This window comes from Carcharhinus amblyrhynchos, chromosome 27 (genome assembly GCF_965287045.1).
Source record: "Carcharhinus amblyrhynchos chromosome 27, sCarAmb.v2.hapA, whole genome shotgun sequence".
Taxonomy (NCBI): Eukaryota; Metazoa; Chordata; class Chondrichthyes; order Carcharhiniformes; family Carcharhinidae; genus Carcharhinus; species Carcharhinus amblyrhynchos.
In genome coordinates this window covers 27,917,900-27,932,360 of record NC_137350.1, presented here as the reverse complement: position 1 = coordinate 27,932,360, position 14,461 = coordinate 27,917,900, and the positions used below count along the sequence as shown (strand labels likewise).

The 14,461-nt window shown below is 44.8% G+C and overlaps 1 protein-coding gene across 2 annotated transcripts in view; it reads right to left on the bottom strand.

Annotated features, from left to right (window-relative positions):
* LOC145359118 (inactive phospholipase C-like protein 2) overlaps positions 1–14,461 on the bottom strand; it is a 249,864-nt gene that overhangs the window by 94,941 nt on the left and 140,462 nt on the right. Inside the window, exon 1 of one of the 2 annotated variants that reach the window (XM_080213516.1) lies at positions 10,430–10,475. The exons of the other annotated variant lie outside the window; for it this stretch is intronic. The gene's annotated coding sequence lies outside the window, so the exon portion shown is untranslated. Of the gene's footprint in view, positions 1–10,429; positions 10,476–14,461 lie in introns of those variants that run through there. 2 annotated transcript variants of the gene reach the window in all.

The window sequence follows — 14,461 nt, the reverse complement described above, 5'->3', positions numbered from 1 at the left end:
CGTCTCAACCTAATGATGTCATCGGGTGAGGGGATAACCCAAGCCTGCTCCCTTCATCACAGGGAGAACAAAGGGATCAACCACTCAGCTCCTTCTTGTGATGGCAACGCCAGTAGGAGGTCTGGAGTACATCATCTGTTAGCTTGGACTTCACATGAACATATGAAGAACTGGGGAAAAGTGCACAAAACTTTATCAGATCTGTGGCCATCGGCCGAGTTCAGGGTTTTACTGGGAACCTGAACATTGATAGCTGCAAATGTATAATATCAAGATAAATAGTTGAGAGTTCATCTATTTTTTTCTTTCACAAGCAGTGTATTTCCTAGTTGGGGCATAAATTCTGGCTGAGTGCAAAATAGACTGTCGATATACTGTCGCCTGCATCATACTGCGACACAAGACATGCTGGTTAGGTGTATTGGCCATGCTAAATTCTCCCTCAGTGTACCCGAACAGGCACTGGAGTGCAGCGACTAGGGGATTTTTCACAGTAACTTTATTGCAGTGTTAATGCAAGCCTACTCGTGACACTAATAAATAAGCTTTAAAGATCCCATTATCAAAGGTTTTCACACATTCAGAATCTAACAGTAGTCTATCTCAATATCTCAATCTCAGCAGTCAAGAAGGCATGCAGCATGCTTGCCTTCATCGGCCAGGGTATTGAGTTTAAAAATTGGCAAGTCATGTTGCAGCTTTATAGAACCTTGGTTAGGCTGCACTTGGAATATAGTGTTCAATTCTGGTCGCCACGCTATCAGGAAGATGTGGAGGCTTTGAATAGGGTACAGAAAAGATTTACCAGGATGTTGCCTGGTATGGAGGGCATTAGCTATGAGGAGAGATTGGAGAAACTTGGTTTGTTCTCACTCGAACAACAGAGGTTGAAGGGCAGACCTGATACAAGTCTACAAGATTACGAGGGGCCTGGACAGAGTGGATAGTCAGAAGCTTTTTCCCATGGTGAAATTACTATGGGACATAGGTTTAAGGTGCGAGGGGCAAGGTTTAAAGGAGGTGTACCAGGCAAGTTTTTCCACACAGAACCTGTGTGAACAGTGCCTGGAACCCGTCTTGGAAGCAGATACGATAGTGACTTTTAATGGGCGTCTGGACAAATACATGAATTGGATGGGAATGGAGGGATACAGTTCCCAGAAGGGTAGGGGATTTTAACTCAGTCAGGCAGCATGGTTGCTGCAGGCTTGGAGGGCCGAAGGATCTGTTCCTGTGCTGTAATTTTCTTTGTTCTTTGCTCAATAGTTTTCAAGACGTGAAAGAAATATCTACTTTCTTTGCTGGGATCACAATTACGTTGCAAATAAAAAAGGGTTCATTCCCAGTTCCAGTGAAACTTTCAGACATCAACAATGACCGGGTGTCAAAGTAAATCTTACCCACTCAGATAACGTTGCCAGGTCTTGAAGCTCTGGCACTCTGTCCTGGAAATTAATCTTATCTCAGCATATCAAACATATAGCCGCATTAAATATCTCCTTCATATCTGCTGCTATTAAAGAAAGGAGAGAGACAGAAAGCAAGAAATCCATTGTTGGGAAAATGCTGGGATACATTAGTAAGGAGGTCACAGCAGGATATTCGGAAAACGTAATGCAATCAGGCAAAGTCAACAAGGTTTTGTAAAAGCGAAATTGTGTTTGACAAATGTGTTAGATTTCCCTGAGAATGTAACACGAAGGGTGGATAAAGAGATTTCTTGGCCTCCATCCACCACTGCTTGCCCTCATGTACAAATCCTTCATGGCCTTCCCCTCACTCAAACAGAAAGCTTTTTGAGCCCCATGCACAGACCAAACCTTTCTATCTCTGGTTCGCCTTGCATCCACCTTTTCCCCACTTCTGCTGTCAGTGCCTTCAGTTGTCTTGGACCCATGTCCATATCCGTTCCCTCAATGATTACTAAGTCAACAAAAAGGTCTCTAGAGGCAAAAGGTCTTTCGTTGGTAAAGACATCATGCGTCGACACAGGCTCGGTGGGCCAAAGGGCCTGTTCCTGCGTTGTGTTTTTTGTAATCCATCCTCAAAAATCATGTAAAAATCTACACCTTCGACCCTGCCTTCCAATACATTCCCATCTATTGTCATTCCTTTAATTAATCTCACTTCAGAAAAAATGCTTTCAGACTTTGCATCATGTCAAAAGGGTGATATAAATGCATGTGCTTGTTCATGACCTCATGAGTAGTCACTGGGCAAAAATTCTACACTACTTGATCCAAACTACAAAAGGTTATAAAAGAAGAATGAATCTCAAGATGAAATCAGTGGCTTGATACCTTATGTGCTTAGGATTTCCATTTAGTGCAGTAAATAATCATGTTTACAACTTAGAAATTCCACTGTAACAACACTTTACATTTAGTTTACCAAAGTCGCAGGTTTAGACCATGTCTTGGCCAAATAAATATTTTTTTAACAGATCTTTTTCTTTTATCCAGCAACCCAAGAGCTTGTCCATTGGTATCACAGCTTTAAACTGCACATAAATTGTAATTAGTTGGGCTGAAGAAAGTAGGGACAGCCAGCATAATTAAGGAGCTCACACAGCCCCTGACATATTCTCTTTCACCTTTTACCATCGGGCAAAAGATACAAAGTCTGAGGTCACGTACCAACTGACACAAGAATAGCTTCTTCCCTGCTGCCATCAGACTGTTGAATGGACATAGACCAACTTCAGGCGAGGTTTCTCTACAACCTAGCTATGTCTGTAATACTACATTTGCAACTCTCTCCTTTCCTCCTCTATGAACAGTATGCTTTGCACAAGAAACAACACTTTTCACTGTATACTAATACATGTGACAGCAATAAATCAAATCAATTTAACTTGTGCAGTAGGAAGGGGTGTATTAAGTGCCACTAAGTCACGATTGAATGCATTATTAGAGGCTTCATCACATGACTTGTCCCCTTGTCATTAGTCGGTTAACACATCCATCCTTGGGACACACTCACCTTCTCCACCAAATAGAAAGAAAAAAGACTTTTACCCCCACTTTCAATGTTTCAGTAAAGAGAAGTGTTCAGAGATGATGACAAAAAAACAATTGTTTTTAATGCTTCAATGATTTTTCTCCAGGGTTGCACACAGCAATATCCTGGAGACTGAAGTTCAATTCCTGACCATTTCTGGAGGATTGGCAACCCTCTGCCTTCTCAAAGAGAATCTTTTTAAATGAAAGCGAAGTGTTGAAAATACTCAGTGGGTCTGGCAGCGTCTGGAGAGAGAGAAACAGAGTTAAGAGCTGGAAACTGCCAACCACATTCACAGCTGGGGTTCTCCAGTCCCACTGCATTGAATGGAGGGCTGAACGCCTAATTCTCCATTCTTGCTCAGAGCAGGGATGGGGCGAGCGAAATCATTTGCCCCATCCCTACTCCGAGCAGGGATAGAGAATCTGGCCCAGTACATAAGAACATAAGAAATAGGAGCAGGAGTAGGCCATCTGGCCCTTCGAGCCTGCCCCACCATTCAATAAGATCATGGCTGATCTGTCGTGTCTCAGTTCCACATTCCCGCCCTCTCCCCATAACCCTTAATCCCCTCGCTTATCAAAAACCCATCAACCCGCGTCTTAAAAATATTTAGCGAGGCAGCCTCCACCACCTCAACGGGCAGAGAATTCCAGAGATTCACCACCCTTTGAGTGAAGAAGTTCCTCTTCAACTCCGTTCTAAACTGCCCCCCCTTTATCTTGAGGCTGTGCCCCCTAGTCCTACTGTCCTTTCTGAGCGGGAAGAGTCTCTCCACCTCTATCCTATCCATCCCATTCATCATCTTATACGTCTCAATGAGATCTCCCCTCATTCTTCTAAACTCTAACGAGTACCAGTATTTCGAGTTGAATCTGACTCTTCCACATGAGAGTTATGTTCAACTCAAAATGTTAACCCCGTTTCTCTTCTGCACGCATTTCCAGCAATTACGCTTTTTATTTCAGATTTCCAATAGTTGCAGGAGTTTGCTTTTGCTGTCGGGTCCTTTTAAACATGTGGATTATGATCTGGGGATATAGTTGTTAATAAGGCTTTGGAGTTATTGATTTCTGGGGCAGAGGCTGTGTCTCCTCACTTACCTGACCACCCACACATCAAAATCTGCCTCAACTTATAAATCAAGCCAGTGTCTCACACACAGAGACCAAGACTAGGGAACATAGTGGAAATTTGTAAATCATAGAGTCCCTACAGTACAGAAGGAGACCACGTGGCCCATTGAGTCTGCATTGACTTTTACCCAAGCCTACCCCATAAACCCATGTATTTACTCCTCTAATCCCCTAACCTATAAATCTTTGTCCACCAAGTGCAGAAGGAGGCCTACCGAGTTGTACCGACTCTCTCTACCCCCGTAACCTCACACATTTACCATGGCTAATTCATCTAACTTAGTGGGACACTAAGGGGCAGTTTAGCAATCACGTTTGGAATGTTTGATTTGATTTATTACTGTCACATGTATTAGCATAAAGTGAAAGGTATTGTTTCTTGCGCGCTATACACACAAAGCATACCATTCATAGAGAAGGAAACGAAAGAGTGCAGAATGTAGAGTTAGGGGATGAAACCGGAGCATCCGGAGGAAACCCATGCAGACACAGGGGCAACGTGCAAACTCTGCACAGATAGTGATGCAAGACTGGAATTGAATCTGAGTCCCTGGTGCTGTGATGGCAGCAGTGCTAACCACTGTGCCACCGTTCATATAGGGTAACTAAAAAAAAATTACATGAAGAAAGCTGTTGTGTTTATGTCTAAAAGAGTGGCATGCAACAAAATAGGCCATATATACCAATCACTATGAGCATCACTACAAAATAAATGGGTGTTGTCAGATCTGTTAATGCTTCACATTGGTAGACAGCTTGGGTTACGTAATGGAAATGTTTATTCCGGATACCAATTAAAGTAAATGAGTCACATGTGAGCCCTCCCCCCCCCCCCCACCCTGCTCACATTCTGCATCCCCCATCTCTCCTCCCCACGAACCCCTGATTACAGCAGACAAGTTGCTATGATTCTGCTGCAGATTCTCGAGCAATGCGAAGAACACAGTGCAGAGTGTAAACTGGGCACCGAGGACAGTTCTTGCAGGCAGTCCGTGAGACCCCAGCTTCGGGAAAAGAAAGTCTTCTGTGTTTGTCTCCCTGTCTGCTGAATAAATGTGCCCATGCTTCACTAATTTATGCCTCGGAGTTAATTTTCCGAGCAAGAACTCCCTCATTGTAATTGATTAAACTATTCCGCGGAGGACAATCGGATTACTGTGAGCGACTCGCTGGGATGTTGGGTCTTTTGTGAGACTGCAACAGAAAAGAGCGATGAGATAATGCTGGAAATTGAAGCTGTTTAATATTGCTTGGGAAAAAAAATCCCATCTCTTCTCAGCGCTGTTATCACATGGCTTCCACACATGAACTAACGACAAGTGATCTTATCTTTGGCCAACCCACAAATTAACCAGTGATGCCCTTGTAACAGAATATCTCCCTTATTCTTTTTTTTAGAGAAAATACTAGCCTGAGAAAGGATCAGGAGCTCCAAGAACTGAAAGGACAGACAAAAGTAAAGCAGTGTGGATGCTGGAGATTTGAAACAGAAACGGAAAATGATGGCAACTCAGTTCCCATGGAAAGGTCATCGATCTGTAACATTAACTCGGTTTCTCTCCCCAGATACTGTCAGACCTGTTGAGTGTCTCTTGCTCTCACTTCAGAGGATAGGCAGCTCAATAGCCTCACAGTTAAGTCATGTATGGCACTGTGCCATGATAGGACAGCATTTAAAAATCTATTTTATAACTCTGTGATTTAGGAGCCCTTGGGGTAGTCCTGACACTTGTATTTCAGCTACAGTGAGATTTCTCTTTGGCCAGCAAAGGCAAGTAGCTAAACTAGCAGAATGTGCAACACTGAAAAGAGATGGTTCTTTCGGCAAAGTAACAGCGAGCTTTCTGATTCAAAATAAATCCATATCTTTGAATCAGGTTTGTTGCATTCCATATTGAGGATTTGTTATAAAAAATTGCAGATAAGCAAAAAGAAAAACATGGGGGATCAATGCCAGTGGTACTTGGAATAAAAGGAGAAAGTTATTCCTGTTGGACATTTAGTAGCAAGTCAGAAATGTTCACCATGGTAGTAGAGATTTTCAATCAATTCCTCTAAAATTCTGAGCGGATTTCACAAGGTTGGTGCTGAAAAAACATTTCCTCTCATTAGGGGAATCGATAACTATAATTTAAAGATAAGACGGGCAATCTTATCAGCTCGTCATGCCAGTTGATGGGTGCAGCAAGCTATTAAGATCACACAAGAGGTGAAAATCCGGGTTTATGCCTGGTTTCTCGTCTCTAGCGATCCTACTGGCCCTGGATTTCCGGCTTGATCAGCATCATGCCCGGAAAGGATGCAAGGCTGATTTCTATATTTTAACCAGAGTTTAAATATTCCTAGTATGCCCAGGACGCAACTGTCCGGGCTCACTTGCCTTAACAGCCAGCAACAGGGACCTGATGGCCTCGCTGGTGGGATCAGAGGCCATTGATGCCCCCCGGGTGGACAAGGGCAGGAGCAGTCTGGCACTGCCCACCAGGGACCCTGGCAGTGCCCACTGGTCACTGGGCAGTAACATTGTGCAGAGCAATGTTGGGGAGGTGAATGGGGGAGCCACACACACTGCAACCTGAAGAACTGTGCATGTGCAATAGCACCCTCTAGTGGGAGCATCCAGCTTTCTGGCAAGAATAGACTCTGTCCATTCCACCTACTATTGTGCATCATTTTGCCTTTTTTTTGCACTACGTGCCATATAATCATGTCTGAAAACTCACTGAGAAAATGAGTCTGACTCTCTCCCGTTTTCACACTTCGTACTTTGAATCTATTTTTGTAAGATCGCACCCCCCCCCTCCCCCACCAAAAGGGCCTCACGTTTAAGAGAGAGACCAGGATTGAGGAATTTCTTTTTCAAGGGTGTTGATGGTCCTTGGAATTCTCTTCAACAAATAGCGGCAGAGGCTGGGTCAGTGAATGTCTTCAAGGCTGAGTTTGATAGATTTTTGATTACAAAGACAGTCAATGCAGTACAGGTGTGAAAGTGGTGTAACGCCAGAATCAGATCAGCCATGACTTCACTGAATGACAGAGCAGGCTCGATGGGTTGAATGGCTTACACCTGCTCCCAATGTCATGATCTAACCAATGGAAATAATATACTTTTTTACTGAAATGTGTGGTGTCCTCGTTAAATAAAATTATATTAGGTTTGAAAAGAAGTGCTCTGGAATCAGGAATCTCCACCTTGAATTCAGAACCGAACTGAAGTCACCTTGGGTGGCATTTTCTGACCATTCCCAGTGGCAGGACCTTCCGGTCCCGCTGATGGTGATCCTTGGCCGCAGGTTTCTCAGTGGCAGAGTGTGCGAGAAATGGGAAACCCCGTTGACAGTGGCAGACCTGGAAGATCCCAGCCCATGTTTCAGATCTAATCAGAACATGATCTAGGGAATGTAGAGAAAGTCATTACAAAGCATGTAACATCAGTGACAGATGATGATGTGGTATGCTGAGTAAACTACATAACGGACACTAAGTATGTTACAAATATATCTCTCACTTTCTGGAACACTGCATTTTTTCATTGCAATGTCACTTTCTCCCTTCCTTCCAAATACGCATCAGCACTGAATATTTCATATTTCTAATTTGATTTGATTTATTATTGTCACATGTCTTAACATACAGTGAAAAGTATTGTTGCTTGCACGCTATACAGACAAAATATACCGTTCATACAGAAGGAAATGAGAGAGTGCAGAATGTAGTGTTACAGTCATAGCTAGGGTGTAGAGAAGGATCAATTTAATGCAAGTTAAGTCCATTCAAAAGTCTGATGGCAGCAGGGAAGCAGCTATTCTTGAGTCAGTTGGTATGTGACATAGACTTTTATATCTTTTTCCCCGATGTAAGAAGGTAGAAGAGCAAATGTCCAGGGTGCATGGAGTCCTTAATTATGCTGCTGCTTTTCTGAGGCAGTGGGAAGTGTGGACAGAGTCAATGGATGGGAGGCTGGTTTGCGTGATGGACTGGGCTTCATTCACAACCTTTCCCCACCATCGGGAACATTCTAAATCTACCCTGTCCAATCCTGTTAGAATTTTATATGTCTTTGGTCCTGTATATTTCTAAATTCCAACAGGAATGTGTGAAAATAGTTCTGCTCATTGGATAAAAGCAAATTACTGCGGATGCTGGAATCTAAAACCAAAAGAGCTGACATGTCAAATCCAGATGACCCTTTGTCAAAATTCTCAGCTGTAACTGAGAATAATTTACTTATATCGCCTTGACAAAGGGTCATCTGGACTCAAAACATCAGCTCCTTTCTCTCCTTACATATGCTACCAGACTTGTTGAGATTTTCCAGCATTTTCCCTTTTAGTTTTGCTCGCTGCCTTCGTTCATGGTGAGTGGAAAAATGCTGAAGTAATAATGTCACGCAACAAGAAAATGGGAATCAGCTGAGACTGCAGTCATGGGACAGACAGTCCCAAATGGAAAATTCTCAGCAGTAACTGAGAATAATTTACTTGTATCGCTTAGTGTAGTTACAAGTACATGAACACTCAGTGTTAGTCCTTTCCTGGCTAATATGGAATCTTGACTGTAGGGGAACAACACACCACAGTGGTAATAAATCGCAGCTAACCAGTGAGGCCTGCTCGCTCTGCATGAGTGAATCCATTGCCTAGCACTGAAACGCTCACACACAAAGACAAGCTGCCCTGCAGCCATTTCAAGAGAAACCTCAGATTAGCACTGCCGTTATTCAATATTAGGCTAAATCCATATGAGGCTGATTCTGGGAGACACAGTTCATCCTTTCTCAGTCACCGTTATCAGAGTTAGCTTTTCTGATAAGGATCTAGGATGTTAAATGTTTACTTTTATCACCCACTTCCAATTTTAATTATCCAATTATCACACTAAAAATAACAGTTAAAAGGTCCTTGGTGTGTCAGAAACCAAACCATCAATGTCAGTCTAGGTATACACTCCCAAAAAAATTGACCGATTTGTAGTTTGCCATTTATAGATACAGTTTCTGGTTCAGTGTTAAAGTTGGCCTTAACTGTTACATGGGCCATGGCAATTAAAACATTTTTGCTTTGACTTAACCTCATCACACTGTTTTGCTGGGGTTATTATTCTCTTTTTAAGATCAATATTTACCATAGAATCCCCACAGTGCAGGAGGAGGCCATTCGGCCCGTCGAGTGGGCACTGACTATCTGAAAGAACACTCTATCCAGGTCCACTTCCCCTTCTTATTCCGGTAACTCCGCACATCATGGCCAAGCCACCTAACCCGTTCACCTTCCGGACTGTGGGAGGTAACTGGAGCACCCAGAGGAAATCCACGCAGACATGGGGAGAAAATGCAAGCTCCACACAGACAGTGACCCAAGGCTGGAAATGAACCTGGGCCCCTAGCGCTGTGAGGCAACTGTGTCGTGTAAGTACATCTGTCAATCGGCTAAAATAACTATTTCCATATAAAGATGAACATATGTAGAGCGCAGGATTTGTGCAGCGTATGGTTGGCTTCTGGCTAATAAAACCAAGCAACCTGCTTTGATTTACTTTAAATATGATCAGCAACTATCTCTATTGAAGAGCTGCATTATGGGGCTGTTTGCCACCACTGTTGCCCTATGCAGGCCACTTCCCATCATCTCACCCAATTAAAAATTCAGATGCAGATAAAACTCATCTCATTTCTGTTAATGGTGGCCTGCCTTTCCGAAATCAATTAAACACCAAAGGTAGGCTGGCACAGTGTTTCCTCCGGGTGCTCCGGTTTCCTCCCACACGCCAAAGATGTGCAGGCCAGGTGGACTGGTCACGTTCAATTGTCCCTTAGTGTGTAGATTAGAGGGAATTAGCAGGGTAAATATGCAGGGTTACAGGGGTTGAGCCTGGATGAGATGCTTTGTTGGAAAGTCAGTGCAGACGTGATGGGCCGAATGGCCTCCTTTTTCACCGTAGAGATTCTATGATTCTATATTCTTTATAACTGTTGTATTTCTGGCACGCTGACTCACTGCTCCAGCTCTGAGAAGCCTTCAGGTCAGATCACAGGGTTACTCTGCCCCCGCTATTTAATCGGAATATTGGAATGTTACTTATCCGTACGGTGATCAAACCAATATGTGAGGAAAGCCTTTGGATCAGGGCCAGAGTGTCCTTAAAGCAGGGGGACCAGCAATAACCACAAGAAATAAAAACAACTGTGCCTGGTCAGCTTCACAACGGCTGTGTAAAAATTACTCCTGAAAGTGACAGAATTTCCAAGTTAAGCAACACCAGTTACACACGAGTATGAGACATTCCTTCTGCACCTGCTTCCAATTTTGGATCCAACGGGTTAGCACTGCTGCCTCACAGTGCCAGGCACCTGGGTTCAATGCCAGCCTCGGGTGAGTGGAGTTTGCACGTTCTCCCTGTGTCTGCGTGGGTTTCCTCCGGGTGATCCAGTTTCCTCCCACAGTCCAAAGGTGTGCTGGTTAGATTGACTGGCCATGCTAAAATTGCCATTGGGTGTCGGGGAATTAGCAGAATAAAAAACGGATAGTTATTAGTATGGGCTGAATGGCCTCCTTCTGCACTGTAAGGTTTCTATGTTATTCTCCAGTTTACCTCAGGCTTGGGTCCACCCTCAGTTCTTTCAGTGTAAACCACAGGGCAGAGCTAAAAGCCTCAGGCACTGACCAGGGTTCATTTGAAAACACAGAAAAAAGGACTGGTGCTATAATTCCCAGGCTGCAAATCTACTAGCGCGAGAGGAGCAGCCTAATTTTTATTTTTATTTCACCGCCCCCCCCACCACGGTGGAATTACCTCACAAAACATGAAACGAAGCTGACCACGCGGTCATCTCTCATTTGCTAAGCAAGCAGTGCGCTTCCTCTCCCATGTAGCAGAACATATGAACTTGGTTAAAATTCAGGAAGTGAATCCTGTTCCCACGGAGCCACTGTCAGAACTGATCGTCGCAAACATAATCAGCCCTTTATTCCGGGCATCGAATGGTGAAAGGCTGTGACTCTGCCCTCATTATTTTGTCTCCGGCTTAAAAAACAGTCACTGTTTATTTCATTATATAAATCAAACCGTCAAACCTGGGAAGCCTCATGCTACCCCCGCACATATTCCGAATCTTGCCCTTTACTAACAAATACCAAAGGTTGCTTTTTACTCCAGGGCAATATTCGTTGTAGGTTTTAGCAAAGCTCCCATATAGGGGAAGCACGATGGCACAGTGGTTAGCACTGCTGCCTCACAGTGCCAGGGACCCGGGTTCGATTCCCAGCTTGGGTGACTGTGCAGAGTCTGCACGTTCTCCCTGTGTCTGCGTGAGTTTCCTCCCACAGTCCAAAGACGTGTGAGTTAGGTTGATTGGCGATGCTAAATTGCACCTTAGTGTCAGGGGGAACTAACTAGGGTAAACACATGGGGTTACAAGGATAGAATCTGGGTTGGATTGTTGCAGGCTCAATGGGCCGAATAGGCTCCTGCTGCACTGTAGAGATTCCATTAAGCCTTTCTATTAACCTCAGTAATTTAAATGGCTGAATGATTCCGATGAGGAAGGCCCCGGCTGTGTCTACTCTTAGTGCAGAGTTAGCGGATCTCAGCCAAACCGGCAGCAGAGACTTCCCAACTAGCCTCAGTGCCCTGGTACAGACAGTACAAGCAGGTGGGCTGCCATCCCGATCACTGTTCTCTAGGAAGTGAACATGTGTGGGCACCGAGGCGAGATCAGGCTGGTGATGCCTTACAGAGTTGAACAACACAACGACTGATGGCGAAGGGAAAGCTGGGCGGGAATTCTCCCATCCCGTCTGCCACTGGAACTTTAGCGGGCGGGTTGCGGACAATGTGAAACCCCGTTGACAGTTGGGCAGGAATTTCCAGTGTGGCCGGAGAATTCCGCCCCTGGGGTGAGGAACTCCCAAGGTCTATAGAACTGTCCCCAGATTCAGCAACTCCAGGAAGAGAACAAGTTAAAGAAAGGAGGCACATTGGATAAAGAGACTGTGGAAAGGAGAAAAGCTAAGTTAAGTGGAACAGTGAGGAGACAGCAGTTTGGGCTAACATGTTACGTTAGTGTAAACCTCATACCTTTCCAACTTTCATGACTCGAGTATGATCGTGACTGCTAATCTTCTCGCCCCTCAGCATTCTCTGTTCATTTAGCCTATCGACTTGACAACCAGCATGCTGCGAAGGTTTTCCTGTTACACCAAGTTAAAGATCTGTATTGATCAAGCATTTTATTCCATGGAATCCTAGGGCGGAATCATCCCTTCGCTCCGATGGCGGGCGAAGGTAGCCAGCACATCGGGAGCCCAAAAATGAATGGACAGCTAAATTGATGGTGGCGTGGCGGGATAATGACAGGGACTGTGGGAAAGCCATTTTGCATCTCATGGTCAGAATTCAGATGAACAGCTGACAGGAATTTCCACCCCCACACCCGCCCCCCCCCCCCCCCCCCCCCCAACCCAATTGACTGTTCCGCCAGCCGGATTTCACCATGATCCAGAACATGTCCAGACTAAAGTGCCGTGCACAAGATGCCATTTTCCTGAACGGACACCTGGAACAGCAGGTAAAGCCTGGAGTCAAATTTGGAGCCAGCAGCTTTCTGTTATTTATTCACGGAATCTGGGCCAGCATTTATTGCCCATCCTGAATTGTCCTTGGGAAGGGGGTAGTGAGCTGCCTTCCTGAGCCACTGCAGTCCATGTGCTGTAGGTGCACCCACAGTGCTGTTAGGGTGGGAGTTCCAGGATTTTGACCCCGCAACAGTGAAGGAACGGCCATTATATTCTGAAGTCAGGATGGTGAGTGGCTTTGAGGGGAACTCCCAGGTGGTTGTGTATCCCACGTGTCTGCTGCTTTTGTCCCCCGAGATGGTAGAGGTCGTGGGTTTGGAAGGTGCTGCCTCAGGAACCTTGTTGAGCTCCTGTCGTGTATCTTGTAGGGCTTGGCTAAGATGTTCTGTTGGAGAGTCATAGCTGGCTTGATGGATCGAATGGCCTTCTTCTGCAATGTAGGGATTCTATGATTCCAAAGATGGCATATTCAGCAATATAGCATGCCTACAGTAATGTGTTACAGCATCAACTCTCAATGATATGCCTCATGTCCAAGAGTGAAATTTGGCCATACAACATGCTGATCTTTTGACAGTGCTATCGACCTGAGAAGTGAGATAGAGCAATTTCCTGCACAAAGCCTTTACTATTCGCTTTATTATTTAATTGTGAATCAGGGATGTGGAGCTTGACTTGTGAGAAGAGACTAGGGAAGGTGGGATCTCTCTCCTCAGAGCAGAGAAGGGCAGGTGTAATCGAGTTGTTCAAAATTTGAGCAGTTACGATGGAGAATCTTAGAAGCCCTACAGTGCAGAAGGAGGCCATTCGGCCCATCAAGTCTGCACCAACCACAATCCCTCCCAGGCCCTATTCCCATAATCCCATGTCTTCATCCTGCTAATCCCAACACTAGGGTCAATTTAGCATGGCCAATTCACCTAAAGTGCACATCTTTTGAGTGTGGGAGGAAACCGGAGCACCCAGAGGAAACCCACGCAGACACAGGGAGAACATGCAAACTCCACACAGACAGTGACTGAGACCGGAATTGAATCTGGTCCGTGGAACTGTGAGGCAGCAGCGCTAACCACTGTGGGGAAACTGTTTCTAGTGGCAAGTGGTGTGATAATCAGAGGACATAGGCTTTAAGATAATTGGCAAAAAATAAACCAAGACTGGGGCTTAGTGGGGGAGTAACATCCAAAAAGAAACTATTACGGTTGAGGACTCTGGATCTGTACTCATTAGAGTTTAGAAGGATGAGGGGGGATCTTATTGAAATTTACAGTATACTGCAAGGTCTGGATAGAGGGGACGTGCAGAGGATGTTTCCACAAGTAGGAAAATCTAGAACCAGAGGGCACAACCTCAGGCTAAAGGGACGATCATTTAACACAGAGATGAGGAGAAATTTCTTCAGCCAGAGTAGTGGAACTCTTTGCCGCAGAAGGCTGTGGAGGCCAGGTCATTGAGTGCCTTTAAGACAAAGCTGGATAGATTCTTGATTAAAATAAGGGGATCAGGGGTTATGGAGAAAAGACAGGAGAATGGGGGTGAGAAAAATAACAGCCATGATTGAATGGCAGAGCAGACGCGATGGGCTGAGTGGCCTAATTCTGCTCCTACATCTTATAGTCTCTTGCTGCATAGTCTCCTGTGCTGACTCAAAGTCACAGGGCAAGGCTTTCAGAATTCTGAATTCAGTGTGATGCCGGTTAGCCAATGTAATGAAACCCAAGAGAACTAATTAAGTCAGATGATGCAATGCAC